Consider the following 19,951-nt stretch of genomic DNA (forward strand, 5'->3'; position numbering starts at 1 on the left):
AGAGTTTAGCATTTTCTCAAATGGCTAAACATAAAGTTACCATGTGAAGTTCTTAGATATATACAGTTACCCCTTGGTATCCATGGGAGATTGGTTCCAGTCCACCCCCATCCCCCGCCCAGGATACCAAAATCCATGGATGCTCAAGGCCCTTACAAAAAATGTAGTATTTGCATTTAACCTACTACACACATCCTCCTATATACTTTAAATAATCTCTAGTTTACTTATAATACCTAATTCAATGTAATGCTAGGTAAATAGTTTCTATACTGTATTGTTTTTTAAATGTGTATTATTTTTATTGTTATACTGTTTATTTTTATTTTTCAAATATCTTCGATCTGTGATCTGTGGTTGCATGAATCCACAGATGTAGAACCTACAGATACAGTGGGTCAACTGTAAACCATATGTTCACACAAAAACTTGCACAGAATGTTTGTAGTAGCATGAACAATGACCAAAATGTGGGAGCAACCCAAATGTCCACCAACTAATGAATGGATGAACACAATGTGGCAATATCCATATACTGGAATGTCATTTGACCATAAAAAGAAAATAAATAGTGATTCATATTACAATATGCAAGAATCTTGAAAACGTTATGCTATGTGAAAGTAGTCACTCACAAAAGACACATATTATGTGATTATATGAAAGGTCTAGAATAGTTAAATCTACACAGATAGAATGTAGATTAATGGTTGCCTAAGGCAGGTGAAGTGGGAGTTACAGGATTTCTACTAATACAGGATTTCTTTTTGGATTGATAAGAAAGTTCTAAAATTGACTGTTGTGAAAGTTGCACATACTTGTGAATATACTATACTACTGAATTGTTCACTTTAATGGGTGCATTATGTTACATGATTAATATTTCTATACATCTGGTATATATTAGTTATATATATATGTAATTTATATGGTATATATGTGGTATATGATATATATAGTAACCTCATTTGCCTTCTATTTTAGATGCAACTGGACAACTCATCCTTTCAAGGCCAGACTCTTCCGTAATGTTAAGGGCCTCCAGGGAAATGAGATCTACCACTTCCTGCAACTCTTAACTTCAAACAACCCTCAAGGGCAGATCACTGTCCTTCAGGGCTAGAAATATCAATTCTCTAGTACTTAGACCCTTTGCTAAATTTACTAAGAAATCTTAGTATTCTAAGGTCTCAAATTTAGACACCTGAAGGGACAAGCTAATTAGAAATGCGTGGCGGTGGCTCAGTAAGGCAGTGATGGGGCATTCAGTGAACTGCAGCTACAAATGGACACCTAGAGTTGAACAATGTGAGGGCCATGAAAATTCACCAAAGACATTAAAAATTAAAACAAAAGAGAACCAAGCAGCACAAAACTAATATAATGTCAAGGAAGAAAAGCAGATCTCTGGACAAGATTTCCCCACTGGGCCCCCAGCTCATTTTCTTTGTTCTAGAAGAGATAAGCAATAGCTGTAAGTTTACTATTTTTCCCTTTTCCGGACTGAATTTTCCAGCTTTCTCAAGAGCATGTAAGTCAAAAAAATCATCTTTCTTTCATTCAGTTCTTTCTTTTACTTCTGGTGCTGGTTGTGCTCTGGGCTGACATGCTAGTTAAAATCTCCATTTCAGCCTGGAGAGTGTCCTATGTCTAAACTTCTGCTTTGGGCCCTCAGTATTGGCTTGTGTTCCCCCATATTTGAATTTGCAATGTTGAAAGGCAAACTGGACAGATATGGTGGCTAGCCATTTCTGGTGCTCCCATCGTATCTCAGCCTGACTACATCATCTACAAATTCCCACGTGTTCCTCTCTGATTCCAGCTGCGGCCCTCATTAGTGTTAAATTGATTTCTGGGGCTGCATCACCTGGTCAATGCCCATCCCCTGCAGTGAGAGGTAAAAGGCTGCAGTCCCTGTGGGGCGCTTGTGCTTACTGTAAACCCATCCAGACTCCCCGCCATGTGTTTGCACACAGCCCTCACCTCTTCAGCTTCCATCCACAGGACCTGGCTCCACAGCAAACATTTTAGCAAAGTGCATTTTGGGGGTTGAAATATGAGTACCAAAGGGTTACTTTGCAGTTAAGGGGAAGTAGGACATCCCAATTCTCATACATATAATATCTCTTAATGGCCAAGGGTGAAAACTTGGATTTTATCTGAGCCTGTAACTCTATTTCTAAATTAACCTATTCTGTGGGATGGGCAGTTCCTTTTCGCAAGCTTTCTTGGTATTAGTCCAAATCTCCACCCTGGTCTGTGCTAAGAAGGCTCTGGTCTGGCCGGGGCTGCTGGCCTGGGCTGTCACCCAGATCTGCGAGTCCAGGTGGTTCTCAGCAAGGCAGCTTTTTCCTGGTCTGTGTGCTGCCAAAGTCTCGGACTGAATTGCTGTATCTGATTCAGGGAACCGAGGAGGTGATGCCTCCCCGATCCTCCATGCCTGATACACTTTCCAGGTGGGACAATGCCCCACCTTGCCTCGGCTAGACACCTTTGGTTTGCTTTCACTGTCTTTTTTGGGGAGTTAATCCTGCTGTTCAACCAGTCTCTTTAAAACAAAATGGGTACCTCGCTCGGAGACGCGGATATCGCTCTGGTTCTGTCTCACTCAGTGGTAGCTGCACTCCGGAGAAGCTTCCTTTCGGCCATGTTCCCCACTTCCTACCATCTCCATTGTAATCTTATGGGACCACCATTGGGCTTACCATCGTACATGCAGTTCATAGTTGACTGAAATGTTGTTATGCAGTACATGACTGGAATAGCAAAATAAAAAGTCATCAGCAAACCTTTGATCTAGGTAACCTAAAAAAATGCCAGTTATCTTTCTACCATACATGCACGCACACACACACACACACCCTACTGTAAATACATATACATATATATGAGAGAACTCTTTCTCTCTCTCTCTACACACACACACACACACACACACACACGCACATATGTATATGAGAAAACCCTCCTTACTTGGGCAAAGTATAGAGGAATTTAAGCTGGGCAGCCTGACTTTGAGGGCACTATATTGTTTTCTTCAAGAGAGAGGGGCTCTGCATTTAATGAATGCAATTCATTTAGTCACAGACAAATTTTTTCAGAAGAGCATGAGTAATCCATCAGCCCTTTGAGAAAATGGACAAAATATCCTACAAGATTGTGCTCTCCTGTCAATTGATTCCTATCTTGATTTTCTAGGCAACTGAATCCTGAAAAAGTGAGGCCCTTCTTTGGGTCACTAGAAAGTTCTACATGCCATTATAAATCAATGCATTAGCTTTCCAATTTATACATACAACACTGTTGGCAAGTATAGTTACTGTGAAATCAGCCAATCATTTCTGAATTAGCCAATCATCATCTTCGGACTACGTAAAACTAAGGACAAAACAATGGACCATGATGATCCTCCCTTCCTGCTGCATTCCATCCTCCTCCCCCATCAAAGGCTGTAACTCTGTGAGATCCAGTTGAAGACAGCCTTCTTGTCTCATTAAGGCTAAAATTATACAAGAATATGTGCATTTTAGCAGAGAAAAGAAATAGGAGAAGATAACATTTGTCAGTACAGAGAGAGGGTAGTTGTCGTACACTTCTGCACATAAACATAGTAGGTGAAGAAAAAAAAGTCTCTTCTTATTAATGAGGAGGTCAAATTTCCATAGTGGTTTGATAAGTCACAAGGAAATAGGGAGTTAAAAGATACCTACAGACATACATGGCTGGGCAAGACATGGGACACTCACACACAACTTCTGTCTCCCCATTCTCTGAGGATGAATATTTGACATCTTTTTCCCTCTCCTCAAGTCTCTATAATCACTTCCCCACCTCAGTCTGCTGATGGCCTCACCTCAACGTATTAGAAAATGGAAAGTGTTAAAGATTATTGAAATACTTTTTCTACCTAGAAACCTTTAAAGTATTAAAGAGTTCTCACCCACACTTCCTTGTCACAGAGATCCAACTCATTTGGGCAGTTCAAGAGATACACATTGAGAGGAGATGTAACAAAAAACAGCAAGAAAAAAAGTCAATTCCTTGTTTTTGAAACTTATTTTATAGAGAATAATCTGGAAAGAAAAGGCTTGGGTTTGTAGTTTTACAAACTTTCTGAGTTTCATAAATTTTAGCTGGAAGACATATGGAAATGTGTGTGCATGTTTTGGATTTCACAATGAGGAGGACTGGGGGTTGGGGAGCAGGGCGTGCAATGTGACTCACATGATGAAGAATTATTCTGCCCCCAAAGCCTACAGCATCCAGTTAAGAAATGCTTCTTTAAAGTCTTGCAGGTTTCAGGGCGTTATGCTGTCACCATAAATATTAGATTTTGTCAGAATAGTTGCAGCTCCTGGCTACCTTACCTCCAAATTACATAAAAATCTCATAGGATGGCTGGATGGAGAAGAGTCAGAAGGAAGAGATCTTCGATACCAGTGTGCTCCTGAGAAAAGAGCCTGAGGCCTGTTCCCAAGCTGAGTCTTAGGAGTCTTTGGACATGATTAATTTCCCCTCCCCCATATCCAGATAAGTTGTGGAATCTAAGAGCAGAAACCTGTGTCTCAGTCCAGGACAGTGCCCATTTGCTGGGTGGGAAGGCCCATAAAAGAGGAGAAGATAGCATAGGAGCAGTAGAATTGAATATGGCTGCATGGAGTGTCCAGATAGAGGGGCTGGAGGAGCCTCACAGAGGGAGTCTCTATAGCCCTGGGTTTGGGGGCAATGGCTGGATGCTTTCTGGTGCAGTGACAATAGTGAAGATGCTGCACCACTACTGGAAGACCTGGGGAGGGCTCGGATGCAAGGACCGCTTGGCATGGATAGAGAGGTCTAAGCTGCAGGTGCTTCAACCCTGTTCTGATGGCACTATATGAGGCCCTATTGGCAGGCTTGCTTGCTTTCCCATCCCTCCCCCCCTCCCTCCCTCCCTTCTTCCTTCCTTCCTTCCTTCCTTCCCTCCTCTCCCTCCCTCCTTGTTTGCTTTCCCTCCCTCCCCCTCCCCTCCCCCTCCCCCCCCCCTCTCTCCCTCCCTCCCTCCCCCTTCCCTCCCCCATCTTTCCCTCCCTCCCTCCCTCTCTTCTTTCCTTCTTTCCTTCCTTCCTTCCTTCCTTCCTTCCTTTTCATATCACCCAGGCTGGCATGCAATGATGCAATCATAGCTCATGGCAGCCTCGAACTCCTGGGCTCAAGCAATCCTCCCACCTCAGTATCCTGTGTAGCTGGGGCTACAGGTGCATGCCACTATGCTCTACTTTAAAAAAAATTGTTTTTATGCTGCCCAGGCTGGTCTCTCTAAATGATTGAGGTTACATTTAGCACTCATGTTGAAATAGAGTGTCAAAATAAAATTAAGATTTTTTTCAGAAAAAGTTGTCTCTTTTGGGGAAAGAGCTTTGGGGAACAAGAAATTAAAGTTGCTACAGTACAGACCCATCTTTCCTGTTTTGATGGAGGAAGAGTTTTGGTGAGGAGTAAAAGCAAGAACTGTCCCTCTCTTCAAGTTTTCAAAGAGGGCAGGGAGTTCTGCTCCACTGCCTAGGAAGGAACAATCCTGGGTAGCAGGGTGAACTACCACTTGCCAAGCCTGATCTAGTTACTACTGCTTCTGAAGGTCCAACCTATCAGCAACGGAAACTAACAGTGAAAGACCAGCTGGCTACCTGATGACAAATTGACTACATTGGTCCTCTGCTATCCTGGAAAGATTAATGGATTCGTCTCAAAGGAATAAACAATCTGGGTATGGACTTACCTTTCCTTCCAAAAACTTCAGCCAGCAACACTAACATTATGAAATGCCTGATCCACAAACTTGGAACTACATAGCATCTGACTGGAGACCCACTTCCCAGTGAAATAGAGGTAGGATTCACTACTCATATCTCACTTTGCACCACCCAGAAGAAATCACCCTGACAGAATGACAGAATGACCTGCTGAAAACTCAGCTGAGAGGAAATACTCTATAAGATGAGGTACTGTACTCCAGGATGCAGTATATATTGAATCAGAGAGCTCTGTATAGCACCATTTCACCAAAATGGAGAATACATGGGTCTGGGAACCAAGGGTGAAGGAAGGGTGGCTCCATTTGTCATCAGCCTGATCTCCCTGGGGAAATTTGTGTGTCCCATTCCCACAACTCAGGGCTCTGAAGTCTTAGAGGTATTGGTCCTCAAAGGGGGCACACTCTTACCAACAGATATGATAAGAATCCTATGGAACTACAAGCTACAACTACCACGGGAGTGCTTTGAATTACTTGTGTCCAGGCTCCAGCAGGCAAAAAGAGTCACCCTCTTGGCAGGGGTAGTTGATGCTGATCATCAGAGGGAGGTAGAGATTCTGTTCCACAGTGGGGTAAATGTGCAAGGGAAGGATATGTGTTGAACCTGGGTGAACCACTTGTGCACACCCACACTGGCAACGTCTTTGCCCAGTTTTAACAGTGAATAAACAAGGGCCTGAGAAGGGTATGGTCATCAGAGACTCAAATCCCTCAGAAATGAGGATTTGAGTAATGCCACCAGGTAAGTCCCTGAAACCAGCAGGGGTGACAACTGAGGGCAAGGGCGTTTTAAATAGATAGTGGAGAAGAGTGAGTATCACTTACAGCACTGAGATCAAATGCAGCAGCAGGGGCTGTAGTCTGCCTCCCTAAACTCCCTCTTGTAAATTTCCCCTCAGAAAGAAAGACCCAGTGGAATCCTGGAATTGTTATTCCCTCAACCTGTATAGAGAAGTGAATCTGGACTCTGGCAGCCAAGCAGGTGGACCACTCTGATCTCCTTTCAAGAAAACACTTGCTATTAAGCTGCAAAAAGTGCCATTAACACAGCCTGCAGCTGCAGCAACTTTGGGATCTACACAGTGTAGGATCTGAAGCCATGCTCCTCTGGGCAGTCCCCAGCCAACTGCTGAGCATGGTAGGGGTACCAGAGTCTGGCCATTTCTGCCCCAAAGAGGACCTTCTCTAAGAGGCAGTCTCTGCCCTAGAGCTCCATGTTGGTTTGGCCTTATCTTATATGCACTGTGGTTTGAGTCTCCCTCCTTGTCCATTCCAAGAAGGAGGGCCTTTGTATGTCAGATCAGCACATAGTCTGAAGGCTTTTCCTTCCCAGTCTTCCTTTCTTCCCCTTTATCTTTCACAGGAACTCCTCTTCCATAAACATCTTTTACTCACTCCTAACTCTGTTTTAGTGTCTTTCCCAAATGACCCAAACCATCACAAATCATAAAAGAGCGTGAGGTCCAGGACACAAGTGACCAATCTACCCACTCTCTACCACTACAGGACGAAGCCCTGTTGATTACTCTTTCTCAGTGCATGATGAATCTGTTCTCATGTGCCATGTTCATTACATGGTTTGAACCTTTACCTCAATTTGTCTTTATAATCATTTAAGTAATATTTTAAATAATTATAAAAATAATACACTATAGAATCCAAACACTACAGGACTAAAATTATTCTTTTATACTTCACTACTAATTCTCAGAGCTAACTATTAATAATATTACTTGTATATCCTTTCAGATTGACATACATGTCCATAGACAAATGAGATTATAGTAAACATTGTTATACAACCTGCTGGGTATTTTTAACTTAAAACTCTTTTAGTTGAGCATTCCCAGTCCAAAATTCCAAAATCTAAAACACTCCAAAATCCAAAACATTTTGAATGCTGACATGATGCCACAAGTCAAAAATTCTACACCTGACCTCATGGGATGGGTTTCAGTCAAAACACAGGTGCACAATACACAGTTTATCCAATGTCCCCCCTCAAAAAAAGCCCTCCTAGGCCCATTCAGCTGCCATATATATTTTCTGTGCATGCCCAGATTCCCCCATACAAGCCTGCCCATAAAAAGCAATAAAATGGCATGTGTGCAGGTCAGGCATACCATCAGCAGGCTCTCCATGATGCCCCACATGGGGCCAAGATCTATGTGCATTACTACCTGTGTTTTCCTGCTTATTCTCTGCTCTGTGGTGTAAATAAATTTTTCAAAATGTCAAAAAGGCCCCTAAGAGTAACAGTGATAAGAAGAAGAGGAAGTATTTATGTTTACCTGTAGCGCAGAAAGTTAACTTGTTGGAAAAACTGAACAGCAGTGTAAGTGTGAAACTTCTTACAGAAGAGCATGGTGTTGGAATGACCACTGTATAGGACCTGAAGAAACAGAAGAATAAACTATTGAAGTTTTATGCTGAAAGTGATAAGCAGAAGTTAATGAAAAATAGAAAAACACTGCATAAGGCTATACATGAAGATCTGGATTGTGTATTGAAACAGTGGATCCACCCCATAGCAGTGAACATATGACACTTAATGGCATGTTGATCATGAAACAAGCAAAGATCTACCATGATGAACTGAAAGTTGAAGGAAACTGAATATTCAACAGACTGGTTGCAGATATGTAAAAAAAGACACAGTGTTACGTTTTTAAAGATTTGTAGTGATAACACATCTGCTGATCATAAGCAGCAAAGGAATTCATTGATGAGTTTGGCAAGGTCATCACTGATTAAAATCTGATACCAGAACAAGTCTATAATGCTGATTAAACATCATCGTTTAGGTACTATTGCCCCGGAAAGACCCTGACTACAGCTGATGAGAGCTCCTACAGAAATTAAGGATTCCAAGGGTAGAATAACTGCGCTGGGACGTGCTAATGCAGCAGGCACACCTAAGTGTAAACTTGCTGTGACAGGCAAAATTTGTGTACTTGCTGTTTTCACAAGTCTATTTCTTACTAGTCCATTATTATGCTAACAAAAAGACATAGATCACCAGGGACATCTTTCCCAATTGGTTTCACAAACATTTTGTACTGGTAGCTGGCGCTCACTACAAGGAACCTGGACTGGAGGAAGATTGCAAGACTTCATTATTCCTTGACAATTGTTCTGTTCGTTGGCCAGCTGAAATTCTCATCAATCCTGTTACAGCAGGTACCTTTCCCCAGATATGACTTCATTAATTCAACCATGTGACTAGGATAGCTTAGGCCAATTAAGAGTAAATATGAAAACACTTTCTTGAATAGCATGCTAGCAGCAATGAACAGAGGTGTGGGTATGGGTTTTCAAAAGGAGTTTTTAGCATAATGTATGCCATATATGCTGTTGCAATGCTTGGAATAGAGTAACTAAAGACACAATTGGGCATGCCTGGAACAACCTCTAGCCTGTAATTATATTCAGTGATGATGATAAATAAGATGTTGACTTTGAAGGAGTCCACTTGTCCACTTTGAAGGAGTCTACTCTGAAGGAGAAAAATTATATCTGACTGCCTTACATATACAAAAAATATTCCTTCAGAGTCCATCAGTATGCTGAAAGAAGTGGATATCAAAGAAGTTTTTAACATAGCTAATAAGGCTCCAGTTGTTCATTCATTGACTGATGGTGAAATAGCCAAAATAGTTCTGAATCAAGGTGATTGTAGGAATAGTGGCTACTATGATGACGTTCACACTGTAGAAAATGTACCTACAGACAATGTGGTGAAATGTGCAATGGGCTCACTGAAGGACTAGAGCAGTGTGCATTAATAACAGAACAAGAAATCATACCCATTTATAAAATCAAAGGGAAACTTCTAAGACCAAAACTGTTATAATGAGACAAATGACTCTGGTGGAAATTTTAAAAAGCCGTCCAGCACAATGCCTACTTATCCCTTGAGGACCCACTTCCTGGTCTCTCAAGGGCTTCTAATGTTTCTTCTCACCTAAAAAAACAAAATACAGTGTATATTGTACAACCTTTTAATCAAAACACAGCATCATAGGTGGGGACTGAAAGTCTGCTGTTTGTTAGTTGTTGCTGTAGTTTAACAGCTGATACAGTATCCTGGTGATGCTACTGAATGGCTTAGTTACCCTGAACACTATTTTTTTCCCTGTATTAATGGTATGTTATATTTTTATTGTTAAGCACTGATGTGTGAATAAGTATAAGAAAAAGATTGCTTACTGGTGGCATATAGATTCAGAGTCAGGAATGAAGGTTATACCAAACAACCACAGACTGTCCACATGGGTGGCTAAGATTAGTGACACCTTTTCTTTTTGATGGTTCAATGTACACAATGTACACAAACTGTTTCATGCACAAGGTTATTAAGAATTTTGTATACAATTCCTTTCAGGCTGTGTGTATAAGGTATATATGAAACATAAATGAATTTTGTGTTTAGACTTGGATCCTATCCCCAAGATATTTCATTATGTATATGCAAATATTCCAAAATTTGAAAAAATCCCAAATCTAAAACACTTCTAGTCCCAAGCATTTCAGACAAGGGATACTCATCTTGTATTTTGGAAATATGAACAACTTTTCATATCAATATATGTAACTTCATCTTACTCCTTTAACAGCTGTTATCATAGTTAACAAGTCACACCATTGAAGATTTATCTTCAGGATTTGGCTTTTGCTAACAAGGCTGCAGCCAATCTTGTATTCATTTTTCTGGGAACTGAAACTTCAAATGTCTGCCCATTTTTAAATTAAAATGTTTACTTTTTCACATTTTTTTTTGGCATTTGTTACAATATTGTTACTTTATTCTTCTTTCCAACTTTTATTTTAGGTTCAAGGAGGACATGTGCAGGTTTGTTACACAGGAAAGCTGTGTCGTGAGGGTTTGATATACAGATGATTTTGTCACCCAGGTTATCAGCATAATACTCAATAGGTAATTTTTCAATCCTCCCCTCCCTCAATTTTTAAAAGTTCCTTAAATGCTAAAGAAATTAGCTCATTTTCTTCTATGTGTGTTACATTTTTTTTCTCTACTTTGTTCATTATATTTTGACATTTGCTAGTGGTGTTTTCTGTATAAAAGTTTGAAATTTGTGTATAGTAAAATTTTTTCAATATTTTCTGTTACAGATTTTAGATTTGGAGTCTTGTCTAGAAATGCCTTCTCCATGCCAATATTATGAAAAACAAATCATGTATGTATATTTCTAGTACGTTCATAGTTCTCATTTTTATGTATTTAAATCTTTTATTTTCTGGAGTTATTTCAGCATAAACAATGTGGGGTTTTTTTCTGGACAACTGCAAGTAATTCTAATGCTATGTATTAATGGATAAATCTTTCCCCACTGATTTGAAATATTACACCCTAAATTTCCATGTTTCTATTGCTACATTATTTGATCACTACATTTCTCAGTCCCTTAATATAGAACCTGTGTTAATAGACCACATATGAACAAACAAATGAGATGAACAACAGAATAAAAATACTTACCTAAGAGTAAGTCAGTAGGAAAGTTCTTCAAGGTCCTAGTTACTTTTACAGAGCGCCATGTCTAAAGTTCAATAAGTTGGTCTGCATCTCCAGCAGGTGCCAGGCAAACAAGTGAAAGGGCAAGGATCTAGGGCAATCTGGGGTTTTGTTGCCTTCTCCATATAAAATCTTTCCCATTAGAGTTCTTGGATTTTTACGAGAGCATGGTCGTTTTTAATGAGCGCATAACTGAAGGAAGGCTTTGCACTTCAAAGCCTGTTGCTGTTACACCCGCTGCATTAGTAAAGTAAGTTCGGGGATCAGTTGGAACGAGACTGTTAGGTGTCTTATGGCATCCCTCTGCAGCAAGACAACCTTTCTGAAGGTGATTGCAGACAGACATGGTCCTGCATCTTTGAAGTATACTCAATGCAGAATCAATTTAGGAACTCACAGATACTAGTTTTCAGCTTGTGTTTATTCACATTGCAGAAAAGGGTTTAATTAATATAATACATACTGGTCAATTCTTTGCTTTTAAACTCTACCTTTTGCCTATCAGCAGATCAATATGTATTTTAATCTTCTTCTGTTTTAGAACTGATTTTAAGACTCAGAGCAAAGAGATCCAGATTTCACAATCATTAATTGCTATTATCAGCCCCTTTGATTTCCTAAGCATCAGCAGTTTCTTAAGATTCTGCTTTCATTCCTTTACTAAGTTATCCCTTCTTGTTCATCACTCGGTTCTGTTGTGCCTTTCAACCAAGTACAGAGTTTATGACTAACCAATAATGGGAAGAAAAAGAATGGCCTGCAAATTCTCCATTGATTAACCAGTCTGACTCCATCAACAGCTGCACACAAAACTCAAGTGGTCTGACCACTTCTTGATGGATACTATCGAGTACTTTTTCCAAAGTTTCAGGTGGGTCTGTCAGAGGGACTCATATTCATTTTTTCTCTTTTTAAATAAGTACTGCATTATCTCTGCCTCTCATGGGAAGATCAGAAGTAAATAAATAAATACTGAATTATCATCTTTGAGTGGTCAGTTATTCTATGTATTACAGTATTAACTTGTTTCTTCCTAAACTGTATTTTCTAGCATATCAAAAGTTGGAGAATCAGAAGAATCTGCCATTCCTTTGCTGCCTAATTTGGGCAAGTCACTTAATCTCTTTAGGTCTTAATTTCCTTGTTTGTAAGATAATATAACAATAGGGCATTTTTAGAAATTATGAGAGAATCCGAATAATATATTTTGCACAAAGCCTTGCTACCAGAACAAATGAGGAACTCAAAGCCCAAATGAAGGACTGTCCCTGTTAATAGTGTTGATATTGCTGCTGACTTATAGGTTAAACTAAAAGGCATAACTGAATGGAAGGGAGTAATCTGACAAAAGGATCAGTGTGTTCAAACCTACAAGTGTATCTCTTACTTAAAACTTAGGAAGAAAAGAAATTTGTATGATTGGTCAAAAAAACAACCTTTTCATTTGGTGTACTGCATTATTACTTCAAGTAAGATTATTTCCATTTGCCACATAATTATGGAGCCTCCCTTCCTGTATGCATGCCTCTTTGTATCCACAATGAAATGTTCCTCTGCTATCTTTATGGAGTTTATTTTCTTCTAAATATAAAATTATAAATGTTCATTGTAAAAAATTTAGAAATTTATAAAAATATAAATAAAATAAAATTTTTTCTTTATTCTACCACTGGTAGATATGTTTGATGCCTTTTCTCCCATATACGTACCAATACATATATATTTATATTATATATAAATATAGAAATACATCAAAATTTTCATATAAAAATACTTTGACTCACCAATAGACTTGGTTCTGAAATGCAGATCCATTTGTGCAAAAGTCCATAGTGACTTTAAACTTAGCACAATATTTGTTTTTGTTGAGAAGAATTGACCCCTTTCTGCTCTGCTGTGAGGTGTAGTTTCTATCTATGAAAATCTGTGGGTGGAAAATTTATAAAGCAAATTTTTTATCCTATCTTTTTCATCAAATGTCAAATCATCAGAACTTTGAAATGTCAATAAATATTCTATAAAACAATGATTCTCAATATTGCATGATAGTCCATTAAATGAATATAAGATTTACTGGACAATTTATTTACTAATGTATTTAAAATAACTCCATGATGCATATCACACAGAGAAATCTTACTCTATCTCTCATTTCCTCAGGAAAGATTCCTAGAAGTTGTATCAAAGGTAATACACAAATTTAATAATTATGGCATATATATGTGTATACATACATATATACATATATTTGTGTACACACACACACACACACACACACACATACACACACACACACGGTCAAATGCTTTCCAGAAAGATTGTGCATAATTACATACCTAACCACATAGCTAACCACAGCGGCACTATTACTGGCACAAAGTTAGTATCATCTTTTAAGTCCTCTCTAATTAGGCATGAAGCTGTGTCCATCCACTGTGGTATGCTTTCTGAGACTTGGAAGTCTGTGCTTTCTCATTGACCACAATAGGCCTTAGGGCTCCAAATTATCTGTCAGACTTCACATTTGGTCCAGGGCCTATGGCTTCAGTGGCTTTGCCTTCTTTTTTATCTTGTTGCCCACCTGGGTTCTAATTTCAAAGAAATACTGACCAGTTTTGCTTGATGTGAAACTATACTGTAGTCTATTCTGATACAGAGGACTATAGATGTCCCTAGTCTCTACTCTGCAGAGGAGTGGAAAAAGCTATTTCTGCTGCCTCATTGGTTCTGGGTGGGAAGATGTTTTTTTAGCAGTTTCTGGTTTATCTACTTAAATTTCCTCTTTATCTAGCAGTTGGAGGTAAAGTTGATATAGTAGTGCTGATTTCCAAATGCCAACACACACACACACACACACACACACACACACACACACACACACACACAGAACTTTAGCTCTTACTCCCTACCTTGGGATGAACAAACACAAATAAAAGCATTATTATAGATTTAGTCTCATTGCAGGCAATCACATCCATCCCATTGAGCAGATTATTATAACTCCTTACACAATTATCTAGCAGCAGTGAAAGATGTCTCAAACAGTATGAAACACAACTATTTATCCAGGAACAACTGCCTGTGAGACTTTGGGAGCAGAACTGAGGATCCCTTAAAAAGGTGCTAAGAACCTGCTAGCCACTTTCCCAGATATTCTACATATGCTTCAGAGATTCTCTCTCTCTCTCTCACACACACACACACACACACACCCCAAAACTGATCACAAAATCCACAATATAAACTGTACAAAATATGGGAGATATTGCTAGGTCTGAAAACATTAAGAAGGGGGTCTGAGAAATAAGTTAAAATAGATTTTGGTTTTTGTTTTAAAGAAAGCTATTGCTAGAAAATTAAAGATACAGGAAAAAAGAGAAATGAAGACCACTCCCATGTACTTGTCAACTATTGTGTTTCAAGTTCTCTGTGGCTGAATTTCATCAAGGGATAGAGAACTGGGGGAAAAGAGTTAGCAGGAAGGTATAACCTTGAAAAATGTTCAGTATTTAAGAGGAAAGAGGAAGGAGAGTCTGAAAAGAACCTATCAAAAAAGTAGGAGGATAACCAGGATCACGTAGTTTTATGAAAACTAGAATAGGAGCTTCAAGAAGCAAAAGCAAGTCCTCAGTTAAGTGCTGCACAAGAAATCCAGGGTAAGAACTGACATATTTAAGTGGGATTTATTTGTAGGGAGCAACCTTCAAGAGAGAATGGATGTTAATGTTTGAGTGACTTTTCTGGAGATGCCCATTATTTCAATCTCGCCCCTACACCACCTTCTTATAGAATCTACCCATGTCCCCCTCGGTCTCCTTTCATTGTGTCTGCTAAACAGGTAGCATCGCTTTCTGTCTGGACACAGAAGAGTGCAGGGAAATAAACTGTGACGACTCTTTTAGGTTCTTAAATGGAAAAATTAAGTGAGTCAGAGCCATGGTGCCCATGCCTGGGTTATGTGGAAATTAGGCTGAGAGCACCAGTCAGTAGAAGAAAGAGAAGGAAGCAGAGGGACAGAAAGGCTGAGAGATGAGAGAGCAGACACCCCCAGGAACAGAGGAAAGGGAGGCTGCATTATAAGAGACCCCTTGCTTCCTCTAAAGGCTGGGCTGCACTCCGGCCCTCGGGTACCATGAATTATCCCTCTTTCCTTCCAGTAATTTTGAGTAGGATTAGGTGCCTCATCATCAAATTACCCCATCCGAGACAGTAACTTTTGTGTGCCATTTGGCTGTGTGCTAAATACTCTATCACATCATGGTTACAAGAGCTCAGCAAAGAAGGTATCATTATCTCCCTTTTCCCTGAGAGGAATCTGAGGTTCACAAGGTTAAATAACTTGCCTAAGGACACACAGTTGGTGAGTTAATACGGTTCTAAATTCTCATACCACTACTCTGGGCCATAAACACTAAACAAGCTCAATTACTGCTAATTGAACTTCTGAGAAGTTCTCAGAAGTGCATGAAGGCTACGTCTGTGCTATAATATCTTCCTCTATATTAATTATAAACATAACACCTTAATTTGTAACACTCATACATCAGCTTTCAGTATGCTCCATGCAGAGGAAGTGTGTCAGAAAGAGCCAGAATCTTCTCAAAAGAAGTTTGCATTCTCCCAGTTCACAGAATAAACTACAACTACAATATGAACTTTATCACAGGGTCTTAGAGACTCTAACAGAAGTATAAGGCTTTTCAGTTATTAAAAGAATTGAAAGCTTTTTACTGTTCATGAAAAAGACAAACTCCTCCCTTTCAAATTATTCTACTTTATAGTACAATTCCTTCTGGTTTGGAGGAGAACTTCAGACACTTTTTCAAATAACCTCAACCATTTAATCTGTACCTTTAGGAAGTCATGCTGAGAGTATATGGAAAAGAGACAGACAGCCAGAAAAAGGTGGGGGTGGAAAGGGAAGGGAGAGGGTTATGGAAAAGAAAAGGTAAGACATTGTTTCTGAAGTAGTAAGAATCTCCCAGTTTTTCTGTCCTACTTTAAAATGGGCTGCGTATTTCTATCCGCAAAAGAACATCTAACATTGTTTAGGTAGTTACAAGTTAAAAACCTTCTACATGTCTACACCAGACAGATCTTTCCACTTGTCATCCCCATCATACATACATCAGCAGTGCTTATATTCATTAGACACTTGCACTGGAAGTTAAGATGCTCAGTCAGCTCAGACTAACAAAATACCGCAGACTGGGTTGCTTAAGCAATGAACATTTATTTCAGGAGGCTGGGAAGTCCAAAATCAAAGTGCCAGCTGATTTGATTCCTGATGAGAGCTCTCTTCCTAGCTTTTAGAAAGTCACCTTCTCACTGTGTCCTTATGTGGTGGAGAAAGAGTGAGTGTTTTCTTTCTCTCCCTTCCCTTGCATATAAAGCCATTAATCCCATTGAGAGGACCCTCATGACCTCATCTAATCTGAAGAACCTCTCAAAGAGCCTATCTCAAAATATTATCACATTGGAGGTTAAGGTTTTGATATGGTTTGGCTGTGTCCCCAGCCAAATCTCACCTTGAATTCCCATGTGTTGAGGTGGGTAACTGAATCATGGGGGCAGGTCTTTCCTGTGCTGTTCTCATGATAGCAAGTCTCACAAGATCTGATGGTTATTCTAAGGGTGTTTTCCTGCATATTCTCCCTCTCTTTGCCTGCTGTCACCCATGTAAAACATGACTTGCTCCTCCTTGCCTTCTGCTATGATTGTGAGGCTTCCCTAGCCACATGGAACTGTAAGGCCATTAAACCTCTTTCTTTTGTAAATTGTCCAGTCTTGGGTATGTCTTTATCAGCAGTGTGAAAACAAACTAATACAGGTTTCAACAGATAAATTTGGGGGTGGGGAGCACAATTCAGTCTATAACAGATGCTTTGAAATAGCTATTTAAAAACAAAAACTGTATGAGCAACATCCAAGAATCTCAACCATGACATTATAACAGAATACATGTCCAGGTATTATAGAATGGTAAACCTTAGACAAATGCCAAGGACCTTCTTCTATAGAGCTTGAAAAGATTGAAGAAAGGAGCGCTACAGATTGTTTGGGGCCATGAAAGGTGGCTTTGAATAAATCAATTAAAGTAGGTCTCCACTGAGGGAGAACCCGTATTGTAAAACATGGGCCTGGGGGGAGCAGAGAGGTCTTACATGCTGGCTACTGTCTCAGAAATAGAACTTGGATGCTGAGAGTACTGAGAGGAAGGGGAGCTGCTGACCCCCTTCTCTAAGCCATTTGCTGGCGAGATCACTCTGGGGATAGGGGGAATTTAAGAAATCTAACTTGAGTCCAACTTAAGAATTGGTTCTAGGACCACTGAAATTTTACAAATAACATGTATTTTCTGAAGTATAGCTGTTGCTAGAATTTGGGGGCAGACTATTCCTGTTTCTAAAAAAAAAAAAAAAAAAAACACTTCAATAAACCTTTTGGTTCTACAAAGGTAAAGTCAAGATCCTAATTTGAAATAGAAAATTTCCAGAAAACATTAACTGCTTTGTATAATTATATCTGAAAGTCTTTTTTTTCCTTAATATATGCAGTTTTTGTCAGGAGACTGTGGCTAGGAAGCAGGTTGGGAGGAAAGCTGAGACTTTTTTTCCCCTGCTCTTTTTAGTATTTACAATATGGATTGAGTGCCTGGACTCTGAGTGAAAGAGATACACTATAGAGCATGTCTTCTGTGGTGAGGGAAGTTGGCCTCCAAAACATGGCAGCAGACCAAGGAGAGCCACTCTGTGGAAGGGCTCTTCCTAAAAACATGAGGAGTCTTTCTGTCTATTTCCAGTCTTAATATTTTTACTTTCCATAATACGATTCCATTCAGTTATTCTCAAATCTTTATTAAGTTTGCCAAATACTACAGCCTTGTTTAGGTAAAGAGACTAAATAATCAAAAACTGTTAAAATTGTAAATTTTTTGTTATGTATATTTTACCATTTTAAAAATATTTTTTTAATAATTAAAAAAAAAATTTCCCACAAAGAAAAGCTAAGACCCAGATGAATTCACTAATACATTCTAAGCATGTTCAAAAAATTTAACATTAACCTTTCCCAAACTCTTTCAAAAAACAGAAGAGAAGGGATAATTTCCCAATTCATTCTATGAGCCTAGTATTAGCCTAACACTAGATAAAGATATCACAAGAAAACTTCAAACCAATACTCCTTATTTTCAGAGATGCAAAATCTACAACAAGTTCTAGGAAACTGAATCCAGAAACATGAAAAAAAAAAAAAAAAAAAAAAGATTATGTACCACACCATGACCAAGAGAGATTTATCACAGGAAGGCAAGATTGGTCTAATGCGTGAAAATCAATTAAAGTAAGACACCTCTTAATAGAATAAAGGACAAAAACCACATGATAATCTCAATAGATATAGAAAAAATATTTGACAAATGGAAACACCCTTCTATGTCAAAAACAGCCAACAAAACTAAAAATTGAAGGGAACATCCTCAACCTGATAAAGAGCATCTATGAAAACCCAATTGCTAATGTCATACTTCCTGGTCAGCTTAATGCTTTCCCCCTAAGATCAGTAACATGACAAGTATGTTCACTCCTGCTACTACTATTCAATGTCATACTGAAGATTATAGCCAAGACAGTTTGGCAAGAAGAAGAAATAAAAGGCATTTAGATTGGAAAAGGAGAAGTAAAACTACGTCTATTTGCAAATGACACCACTTTGTATATAGAAAAATACTAAGAAATTCACACAACAAAACTATTTGAATTTTAAAAACTGGAAATAAATCAGAAGTCAATTAATTGGTGAATGAATAAACAAAATGTGGTCTATTCATATAGTGGAATATTTTTCCACGTAAAAAGGAATGAAGTAGATATATGGTACAGTATAAACAAACCTGGAAAACATCAGTCTCAATGAAGGAAGCCAGATAGAAATAGCTAGACATATTGTTCTGTTTATATGACATATACAAAAATAGGCAAATCCATAGAGATAGAAAGTAGACTATGGTCACCAGGAGAGAGAAGATTGGGTAATGGAAAGTGATTGCCAGTGGGTAGAGAGTTCTCTTTGGGGTAATACAAATGTTCCAGAATTAGATGGTGATAACTGTAGATCTTTGTGAAATATGTATATTTCACAAAGATTGTATACTTTAAAAGGATACATTGTATGTTATGTGGATTATATCTTTTTAAAAATATATATGTATGGGCTCTAACCTAGGTGTTTGAATTCCTATCTGAATTGTTGTGAAACAGATACATCTAGTCAAAGGGTGATTGCCAATTTCAAAATCTATTTAGAGATAAAAGTGATCCAGGGTTTGTACTCCGACTAACTTCATGTTCAGGAAAATCAATGTTGGACTTCCTCAAAATTGTCTCTTAAGAACAGGGATTCTGCCTCCCCACAGATTAAAGAGAGCAGAAAGCCCAAGAAGGACGCTGAAGCTGATGATGACCTCCATGTGTCAGGACTGTTCTGTGTAGCTCCACCTGTTGTGCACCAGTCACATACATTATGATGTAGTTTGTGCCCCCTTGGACCCATGACACTTCAGTGAGAACACCACCACCATTTGTTATCACAAAGCATTTTATGACTGTGAATGAGAAGTATGC

At 38.9% G+C, this 19,951-nt stretch overlaps 1 protein-coding gene across 1 annotated transcript in view; it reads right to left on the reverse strand.

Moving 5' to 3' along the window:
* Positions 1 to 331: 331 nt before the first annotated feature.
* Positions 332 to 19,951, reverse strand: part of CCDC171 (coiled-coil domain containing 171) — a 394,070-nt gene continuing 374,450 nt past the window's right edge. Inside the window, exons 28-30 of the mRNA XM_032300135.1 lie at positions 13,112 to 13,251; positions 8,083 to 8,183; positions 332 to 2,756 (exon numbers count right to left, since the gene is read on the reverse strand). The gene's annotated coding sequence lies outside the window, so the exon portion shown is untranslated. The remainder of the gene's footprint in view (positions 2,757 to 8,082; positions 8,184 to 13,111; positions 13,252 to 19,951) is intronic.

The sequence above is a fragment of the Sapajus apella genome, unplaced genomic scaffold, assembly GCF_009761245.1.
Source record: "Sapajus apella isolate SASKATOON/1434 unplaced genomic scaffold, GSC_monkey_1.0 scaffold42, whole genome shotgun sequence".
Lineage (NCBI taxonomy): Eukaryota > Metazoa > Chordata > Mammalia > Primates > Cebidae > Sapajus > Sapajus apella.